At 42.6% G+C, this 10654-nt stretch overlaps 1 long non-coding RNA gene across 1 annotated transcript; it reads right to left on the reverse strand.

The window, feature by feature from the left end:
• Positions 1-206: 206 nt before the first annotated feature.
• Positions 207-9425, reverse strand: LOC141415626 (uncharacterized). Its single transcript, XR_012440619.1, has 4 exons — positions 9139-9425; positions 5158-5269; positions 4085-4180; positions 207-3641 (listed from the first exon to the last, which is right to left on the reverse strand). It is a non-coding gene; the product is annotated as an uncharacterized lncRNA (long non-coding RNA).
• Between the last annotated feature and the right edge of the window lie 1229 nt (positions 9426-10654).

Below are 10654 nucleotides of genomic sequence, written 5' to 3' on the forward strand. Positions count from 1 at the left end.
TTGTATCTTGGAAATATAAAATGAAATTTTCTGGGTGAGTTTCTGGAACACGCAACATTCCTACAGGCTGCAACCTTCCAGGCCTAAGCAGACCCAGTTCTGAATTTAAGAACTTTTGCCACTTCTTAAATATGCTACTTTGAACAATTGCTTAATCTTCCTCGGCTTTGGTTCCCCTAACTATGAGATAATAATATTTACTTCACAGTATTGTTGAAAGAATTAAGTACAATGATGGGTGTGAACCTGCCTACCTAATGATTGGCATAGGAGCACAAAGTTTTGTGTTTTGTTTTTAATTGCACAACAATTTAATCTTATGTAACCCAACAAGCTCCTCTGAACCTGACATAATTTCTCCTTCCTATAGCTGGACACATTTGCAATTCACTCACTCATTCTCACTCATCTATGTTTTACAGATAGGTATTGAGAGCCTCCTATATAGGAAACTGGGGTTCAAGTCAAACAGAATGAACTCCAAGTAACCTACAAAGAGGAAAATGCAATGGGAGACAGTGTTCGACATACAGCTGTGAATTATGAATTTAAATCAGTTTAATAATCCAACCAAGGGTGTGTTTGTGTTTCATTCCCTCTCTCTTATTGTAGCTATTGAATCCACCCACTTCTCCGTCACATACATATTTATCTTCCAATGAGTTCTGAAAAATTTCCAAGGTAGAGCAAGAAACAGGGAATGCGGCTGACGTCTATCTCTCCTGGGAATTATGTCACTGTGTGATTTAATTCCTCCTGACATTTTCTTCATTGTGCTTTCTGCTCTTCATCAAAATACATCCTTCTCAGAAAACAAATGTACTAACGGGCTACTCAAGAATCCTTGGAACTGGTCGAAAACCTTCGTGTGTAGACTTCATAGAAAACACAGGCAAACAAAATGTGAAGCCTTGTTCCCTAAGGTCACATGAGCACAAAAGTGTCAATCCCTACATCCAAAATCACAGGGGCGGGGGTCCTCTGGAACCCTCACTTTGGCAAGGTAGAGAGATTTATTTTCCAGTTTGAGGCCATTGGCAATTTTGTTTGTTTAAGCTTAATTGTTCCCGGATACTGAGAGGGTACAGAAGGTAACTCTATGTTTGACTTTAATGACTCTTTTTGGCATTGATTTGACATCCTTGCTGAAAAAAAAAACTGTCCAAAAATAAATGCAAAATAGGCATAATTTGGCTTTTCTGTGGTTTTTGTTTTGATTTGGTGGAAAACATCTCATGAAGGTGGAAGGCAGTAAAATCCAGCTGTGCTGCCAGAGCTTTGGTGAGTGGAGCAGACATTGCAAGGAGAGCTGGGATAGACAGGCTGGGTTTCTTCTTGTCAGAGCAGAGCTCACTTTCCTTCTGGACAGGGCAACTGTGCCCTCTGCCAGACAGCTAGTCCAGGAAAGAAGCTTCCACACCTCCTCCTGATCTTCCCTTCTCCCCTGCCTTCTGCAATCTGACTTTCACCTCCACCATTTCTCCAAAAGGGCTCTAGACAAGTAGCATGGTCCAGGGGGACCCCTCCTCAACTTTCCAATGCAGGATAATTTTAACTGGCAGAAGTATAGCAGAAATTACAGAAGTTCAGGAAACCAGAGACACAAGTAGTAAAATAACTGTTGTGTGACAGCATCAAATCATGCAGTCAGGTCCCCCTGAGTCGAAAAAGCCACTTCCACCATCACTCAGCTTGCTTCCTCAAGTGTTTAGACACATCTTTGTGTACCAGGTACCCACAACCTGCCCATCACTGACCATTGGCCTTACCTCAACCCACACTGTAGGGCCCTGGAATCCTCTCCTCCCTGGGGGCCCTGTCTACCCTACCTCCACCTATTTCTCAGCATTTTCTCTTTTAGCCTCTTCCTTCTCAGCCCTCCCTTTCCATGCTGGCACAGTCCAGGCCTCCATCCTCTGAACTCCTCTAATCTCCCACACCTCCTCCTTGAATTGAGGACTCTTAAAAGGAACCAAGGGAAAGTGGGGGTGGGGGGAGCGGCAAAATGCCAGTTCTATCAGAATCTCTGGGATAGAGTAAAATTTTGAAAAGGATTTTTCCATTTTATAGCTTAATATTTAATAAAAGAAGGAGATGTCTATTTTTTCATATAAATTGCTGAAGGTAAAGCTTGTCACAGTCACTTTGGTGATAGAAACAACTAATCATGCAGCAAACCCAAGTAGGGCCAGTGCTATGTACATCAGGGTGCGGCTGGATTGTTCAGATTAAGAAACACCTGTTTCCAATGACCTCATCCCCGCCCATGGCTTTGATTTTGCCTATACTTTGTCAATTTCCCAATGCCCTATCTCCATCCCAGATCTCCCCACATGGCCTCCAGTCTACACAGGGACTGCCTGGGGGCTGTTTCCACGTGAGGCCTCACATCTCACAGGTCTGAATGAGCTGGTCACCTTTCCCACACCCTGCTCCTGCCTGTGAGTAACACCACCATTAACCCCATCACACAAGCCAGGGACAGGGTGCCTCCATTGCCCTTGCTCTTCTCAAGAAATGGTCACTGCTGAAATGTCTTCCCTCCATCACACAGTCCAGCTCCCATCTCTGCTTCCAAGGGCTCCTATAGGATAACAGACTCCAAACTGGATTCTTGCCCTCAAATTGTCCTTCCTGTTATCTGCCACACTGTTGGAATACAAATCCAGGTTGTTTCTTTACTCTCTTCCTTAAAACACTCTGGTGCTCCTCATTTCTTCTAGCATAAACATTAATGTCTTTAGAAAAGCCACAATCCTTCCATCACAGTAGGAATCCATCCCACCTTCACTGCTTCTTTTCTGCCTTTAAATTCTACTTTCCAGCCACCTTAATCCAGTAGCCCTCCCCACTCTTTCACAATCTGCAGACCTGATGCATAATATTCTTCTACCTAGAAGTCCTGCTCCCTACCAGGTTGTGCAGTGAACTTCTATACTTCCTTCTGAACCCAACTGAATTTCAGCTTCTTCATGGAGTCTTTCCGAATTCTTCCAGGTAAAAATAGTTGTTCCTTCTACTGGTTTCCTGTTGTATTTCCTACAGGGCTTCTCTAAGCCCTTATTAGTTTGTAAATTTAGTAATTTGGTTAGTGTCTGCCCCTTCCAGTATACCATGATACCCTTGAATGGAGGAGCTGAAGTTGTGTATTTGACTGTTTCCCAAGACTCTAACACAGAGCCTGGTACAGAGTAGGCAATGAAGAACTTGGAGCCTGCTGCCTTGTAACATCACTAGTGCCCTCTCAAGTCCTCTAGGACATAATAGATCCAGATAGGGCTGCACAGAGTTGTAATATCTTTGCATTGACTCTCTCATGCTACAAAACAAATTACCCAAACTTCATGGCTTAAAAAAGCAATCATCATTTTTGATGGACATTCACAAATGTCAATCTCTGTGGACAGGGAAATCAGACAAGGTACGTGGGGATCCCTGTTCTTCCTCATCTTGTCTGAAACCATTACTAAAAGACTCAAAGGCTAGGGGCTGGAATTAACTGAAGATTCATTCTCTCCCACGTTGATCGTGATTGTGGCCTAGGGCTTAGCTGAGGCAGTCAGTCACACACCTGCATAAGACTTCTCCTTGTGTACTGAGCTTCTTCACAGCATGGTGGATGGATTTACAGGACAAGTATCCTGAAAAAAAAAAAACACAGGTGGAAACCATATTGTCCTTAATGATCTAGTTTTGGAAGTCATGCAGCATCACTTTTAGCACATTCTATTGATCAAGGGGATGAAGCACAGAGGCCAACTCTTGCCTGGGCTACAAAGCAAGTTCCAGGCCACACAGGCAACATAACCAGACACTGTCTCAAAAAATCAAAGTAAAAAAGAATGACTTCCCAACTTCACTATGAGCATTTGTGTTTCGAGTTTCAGATGAGAGCTTTCTATCCAGCTATATTTCCTCGGAGACATACAACCATGATAGGATGACTGAAGGGAATTGTATAGGATGTGCTCATTGAATTTACTCACAAAGGACTGACTATTCTGAACCATGCCCTACAGATGAGCCAGGTACAGTCCCTATGCTCTGGAAACAAATGAGCTCAAAGCCACTTCTCCCAACTCACCATCCTCTTTGAAAATGTACCTCGATGTTCTCTTCTCCTTGAGATAGGCCTTTATTCCATCAGCAAAATAATCTTAACAGATATGTCCAGTCAAACCTAAGCCCAGGGACAAATGCAATTTAGGCTTGCAAGCTGTTGCACAAGGAAAAATTCAATAAGCACCATAACAATAAAACAGGGGAAAAAGTAGCAATGAGAGTGGATAGGTGTTGTAGGACTCAGTTTCCTTGCATGAGAAAACTATGACCCAGGAGCCAAAGGCTTGCCAGCAGTCTGTTTTTGTTAATAAAGTTTTATTGGCACATATCCATTGGTTTAAGCATGGTCTGTGAGTACTGTCATGAAGCAGAGTTGAGTAGTTATAAGAGAGAACAAACTGGCCCTACAAAACCTACAATATTTTCAAGCTAGTCCTTTATAGAACAACTTTGCAGACCCTGTTCACAAGACAAGACTAAATCTTTTCTCACTTGCATAAATCCTAACATCTACCATTTATCATGCATCTATGTGCCAAGCTCTAAGGGAGGAATCCCTGCATGTGTTGTTGTATAACTGTGCATAGAACCACAATGGAGCAAAATTGTGTCCCTATCTTGAAGATGGCAAAAACTAAGGCTTAGAGAAGTTAGAAGAGTTGCACAAAGCTGCAGCTAACAAATGGTGGAATTCAAGCTTGGGTCAGAATGCTTCTACAGCCTGTGCCCTTTTCTTGAACATTAATAAATGTGTTCTGCTTTCTACTTCTTAGCTAAGAAACAATTTGTACTCTTTCTGGAATCTAGAAGCTTCTCCACATGATTATTGCCCTCAGGTATCTGCACTGAAATACAACCACATTTCCCAAGCAACTATTTGCAGTGGAGACAGTTTATCATCCAGGGAAACAGGAAGCACTGAGATCACCTCCGAAGCCCTGGGAGTGAGGCACTACCAACCCCTGCACATGGTTGCTGCTGTCTGAGATAAAGGATCTGGGACTGTGGACACAGGACTGAGAGAGACACCACCCCAGGGGTTGCCCAGACCATCTGGAGGATCAGAAAGAGCCAATCATCACAGGCAGCTTTTACCTGGACATCAGTCACTGCTCCAGTGAAATTCCCACTAGCACTCAGCAAATGTTGTCAGTCTCCAGTTTAGCTGAAGCTGTGCCCCTGAGCACACATCTGCATTCTCCAGCTCCTTATCTCAAAAAAAGAAAGAAAGTCAATGAAGACACTGTGGAGATCAAACGGATTGACTGTAAAAACCAAATGGATTTAGTTTATGTTCTTTTTTTTTTTTTTGCAATGCTGGGAATTAAACTCAGGGCCTCATGCATGATAAGAAATTGCTCTACCACTAAGCCACACCAACCTTCAAATTCTGATCTTGACATGGTTTGTTTAATCATTGATTTATTCAGAAATACTTGTTGAGTATCTGCAAAGCATCAGGCATCTCCTAAAGCAGCAGGGACAAAGAGAGATCTACCTCTGGGGACCAACAAGCAAGAACACAATGAACCATAATACAACATTTTGAGTGTTGAGACTGAATTGGGAGCAAAAGAAAACACTAACTCTGATAGGACCAAGGTTGGGCTAAGAACACTGTCAACATTATCAGACACTTGTGATCTTCCCGTTCCTTGGCCTCCTTTGCCTACGTTACTTATCTATAAAATGGGATGGAAACCATTTTTCCTTGAAACTCTGTTGGGAGGATTAACGGTTAATACGCATAAAGTACTTAGAAAAGCAAATGGTAGACCCTGAGTGTCATTAAGAGTTTGTGTTAGTAGATGTTCCCTGTGCACTAGGTCCTGTTCTAAGGATTTTACATGAACAACTTACCTGGTAGGTTTTATAGGTAAGAAAAACAGACACTCAGAAATTGGGATATGGCTGCATAGCTCATAAGGCAGTCAGACTCCTGAGTCTGTGCTCTTGCTTAGCGTAATGTAATTCTGCCTTAGACACTACCATGCTGAGTTGGAACTCATCCCTGAAGATGGAACACTGGAGCTGGACTTTTATTACAGTTGGTGTTCGTGAGGAGTTAGGCGGGGAGGGATGTGTTTCCTAAAAGGGCTCAAGGGCACTGGTTTGGGAGTTAGAATCCTCACTGTGGCATTTGCTAGCAGCATAACCTCCAGCGAGAGGCTGAATATCCACCTCAGTTTTCTTGTGTGTAAAATGGGATTTCTATTCCTACCTTGAAAGGCTATTGTACAGATGACGTGAACTCCCAGATGCAACACGCTTAGATGTTTCCTGGTACAGAGCAAGCAGGCAGTAAAAGAGGCTATTTCTAGCTTCATTTATCACTAGCTACCTCACATTCAATTCATTTCACTCCTTCCCCATTCTGCCCCAAATTGCTAGCCCCGCCCCGTTCTCTTTATGGAACATAGGTGATTAGTTTCACTTTGTCTGCCTTAATATGCCCAGAAAATACTCTTCATTTTCCTCTTCCCTTCTAGGGCCTCTGTCACCTTTGCCTTTTCAGCTTCCCCTTCCTGTATTAGGGTTTGAACTCAGGACTTTGTGCTTGTTAGTCAGGTGTGCTCTATACTTTTTTGCTTTGGTTATTTTTTAATAGTGTCATATGTTTATGCCCAGGTTGGCTTGGGTGGCATTCCTCCTATATACGCTTTCCACATAGTTGGGATGACAGGCATGAGCCACCACACCCAGTTTTATTGATTAAGATGGGGCTCGAAAACTTTTTGCCCCAGCTGGCCTCAAACCTCCATCCTCCTGTATCTGTCTCCCAAGTAGCTAGGATTGCAGGTATGGGTCACCATTCCCAGAAACACTGGTATTTCTATATGTGTTGCCACTGGTCATCTGCCGCTGTCACTGTACAATGCACCACACAAATCTGTGCAACCAGCCAAGTGTGGTGGTTCACACTTATAATGCCAGCACTCAGGAAGCTGAGCCAGGAAGATCTCAGGTTCAAAGTCATCCTGGGCTACGTGAGATTCTGTCTCAAAAAAATAAAAATTTAAAAATATGGAAAGAGAGAGAAGGAGAGAAAGAAAGAAAGAAAGAAAATTTGTACATATGTATTTAATGGTTCCCAAATCTGTATGTCCTCTCTTGAGTTCCTGACCCACACTCCTATCTCCCCCTCTGCCTAGACATCCCAGTGGTTCTGGTCCAACTTAGAACATCCTGAACCTGCTCTTCCTCCAGACACCCCAGTTCAGCAGTTGACACTGTCAGCAGCCCACTTGCCGAAGCTAGAAACTGGGAGTCATCCTAGAGTCCTCTTTCCAGTCAATCTCCACAGCTAATTGGTCACGAATCTTTATTGATGCCTCTTCTTTCAAAGTCTTCCTTTTCTCTCTGTGCCACATCCACATCTAGTTCAGGCTCTTGCTATAGCTTTCACATCATCTGATGGCCTCCTGAAAGAACTTTCTCTCTCTCTCTCTCTCTCTTTCTCTCTCACCCCTCTCTAATCCATCCTCCACATCAGAGTTTGCAAGTAAGTGCAAAAGGTCATGTGGAGAATATTTTAGGCTTTGTGGGCATTGGGTCTCTGTGGCAGCTACTTAACTCTGCCATTGTGGTGCAAAAGCAGTCATAGGCAATGGATAAATAAATAAGCATGACTGGATTATAACAACATTTATTTAGAAAATCAGGACCCATGGTTTGCCAATCTCTGTTCTACATTTTTGCCAAAATTGTCTTTCTAACATAATTAAAGTCCCATGTTATTCCCCAGTTTAAAATCCTTCAACAACTCTCAGCACTGTTAAGATGAGAGACCAAAACCCTGAGTAAGGCTGAAAGGCCACTGCCAATCTGTCTCCTTCTTTTCTATCTATTCATCACATGCTCCCTGTGTTCCAGCCTTCCCCAGCTACTGAGCCTAGAATGGTTGTGATTGTTTTCATCTCTGCACTGATAAACATGTTGATCCTTCTGCTGGAGAATGTTCTTTTTTGGGATGGGTCTCAATTTGCTATGTAGCTCAGTTTGGTCTTGAACTTGAGACCTTCCTGCCTCAGCTTTTCAAGTACTGGGATTATAGGTATATGCCACTATGTCCAGCCTAAAAATATTCTTTCATCTTCTTATTCATTTATCAAACTGACATACTCATCCCTCAAGATTTGAGCTATTCTTCCTATTTGAAGCCTCCCAGCTCACAACTAGGGAGAATAAAGTCCTTTTTGCGGTGCATGTTTCACCAACAAATTGGGAGGTTTTTGATGAGAGAGTACGTCTTATTCATCTTATTTTTTTGAGACCTAAAGTCATCCCCCACTTTCCATAGGTGGAAACTGAGGAGAGGGGCACCCACATTGCAAACTCATTGTCGCATAGCAAAGAAGGATTCGTGTGGGAAGTGAAGCCTGGAACACATAAATCTTGAATCCTAAACTTCCCCCTACTTCGCTTTGCCAGTGGTTGAAGGGTCTGCCCCTTCACAGCATTGAAGTAATTAATACTGCTGGGTCCTTCCTTCGGCAGAACAAGGGGAATGGAGCTGTGTGTGGATCCTCCCAGAAAAATTAGGTGATCTTTTCTCTTCTTTTCAAGACTCGAGGGCAAGCTGGTGAGTGCAGCCCAGAGGTCTCCCATATCATAGCTGTCCTCACACCCTGAAGAGAATCCTTAGAGTTGACTTTCCTACCTACCTGATGTGTTCTCTTTAGTTGTTACCTCACTTTTCTGGGTCTGTTTTTTAACATCTTTCACAAAGTATGTCAGTCACTGCAGACACGTGAATTTCCCTGCCTCATGAGGTGTGCTCCTGGTCTCCACGGTGATCCTTGTAACCATGTCAATGTCTTACAATATAGGGAGTACATGTTGCTTTTTAGGCTCTTGGTTAATGGGAAAAAACTCAAGAGGAAAATACAAAACCTAAATTCATCATTTCTTTCTGAAGGAATAACCTAGAATTGCCATCATTCCCATTTAACAGTGGGTTGAGTATTAAAAAAAAAGTCCTTCAAGATTTTATGGGTTCACAGAAAGGAAAGCAACATCACACCTTTAGACACTTAGGTTTGGAATCTAAGCCTTCAAGGATGCATGAGAACTGACCTTGGCCTCTTCGCCTGTGGTTCTATGGAATTCTTGGCTGTGGATTCTGCAGAATTCTAGAATTCCCCTGAGACCTTCAGGAGTTCTGCAAACAATGAGATATTCTCCACTAATTGTTGAAGGTTTACACTGTGTCCTCCTGATTTCTATTTTGGATCCCAGATAAGATTTTTGTTTTTCAAAAGATACTTCTACTGCTTATTAGAAAAACATAAAAATAAAACCATTACATTCAACTTGACTTAAATTAATGGATCTGGAGCTCAGCTTGGAAGAGATCTGTGAATTGGTACTTTTGTCAAGAAATAATTTCAAAAGCAAATGAAAATCTGGAAATAATGGCAAGATAATTAAGCAAAAGACTTGCTTGTAGCTTTCACATCACTCATCACATCCCAGGAACTTCAGTACTACTCCCTGGGTCACCTCTTTGGTCCTGAGCCACTTGGGCCTGCTTATCCTGACGTGTACCTGCCCTGCCTGCTTCATCTCCACTTTCAGGCATCTTAGTCGTTCCTTCTGTTTGAAAGTTTATGTTCACACTTGATCTTAAAGCTCAGCCCAGTCTTCCCAGAGAAAGACTTGGTTTGCTACAAACAAAAGCAAGTGCTCTTGCATCCAACCGCGACTTGCATTGGTGGCATCTGGTATTCCTCTGCCTCTAGCTGCTATAGGTGACATGCATTCTGAGTCCACTCAGCCCGGAAACCCTGCCCTGCAAATTAGGACTAGAAAAGTCTCATTCAGCGTACAAGCCCATGTGGAATAGTACCAAACATAAATCTCAAAACCTATGATACAAAACTCTTACTAAGTAGACAGGGGAAAGAGGTTACAGTGACTAATTCAGCAAAGATTAACTAACACCCACTAAATGTCATACGATCTCCTAGGACCTGAGGATTTAGACGGCATGTCCTCTGCCCACAAGATACTCATAGTACAATGAAAGACGGAAAGGACATAAATACCACAAAATATGGTAGAATGAAGCCTCACGTGGACATAGTCCCAATTGTTGGCTATAAAGGGACACAAATATTCATTTTGGTGCCTCGTCTTCTACTCTTATTCCCCCTCACTTCTTCAACACTACACGAGCTCTAACTGCCAAAAAATCCTTCCCCTTCCATGATCTTTCACAGACCTGTGTGTAGGTCTGTCCGTGCTCCTTTCTCTTCTGGAACTGCCTTCTCTGTGTTCTTCTCTTCTAAATGCCACTTAGTTACTCATCATTTATTACCCACACCTAACTCATGGGTGAATGTCTCTGGCAGCCAACAGGTTCTTCTTCATAAATCTGAATGAATAAAGGCACAAGTTAATGGTCTACCCATCTGAATTCCTTAAGCAGAATTCATCTGCTGCCTTCTCCACAGTCCTTTGTACACATCTTCATCAAAGCACATAGTTTTATACTACATTAAAACTTATTTGTTTACATACCTCAATCCAAACCATGAATCCCGTAAGAGTAAGGATAGTGTCTTGATATGTCACTCATTTCCTTAATACC

This window comes from Castor canadensis, chromosome 13, assembly GCF_047511655.1.
Source record: "Castor canadensis chromosome 13, mCasCan1.hap1v2, whole genome shotgun sequence".
NCBI classification, from domain to species: Eukaryota; Metazoa; Chordata; class Mammalia; order Rodentia; family Castoridae; genus Castor; species Castor canadensis.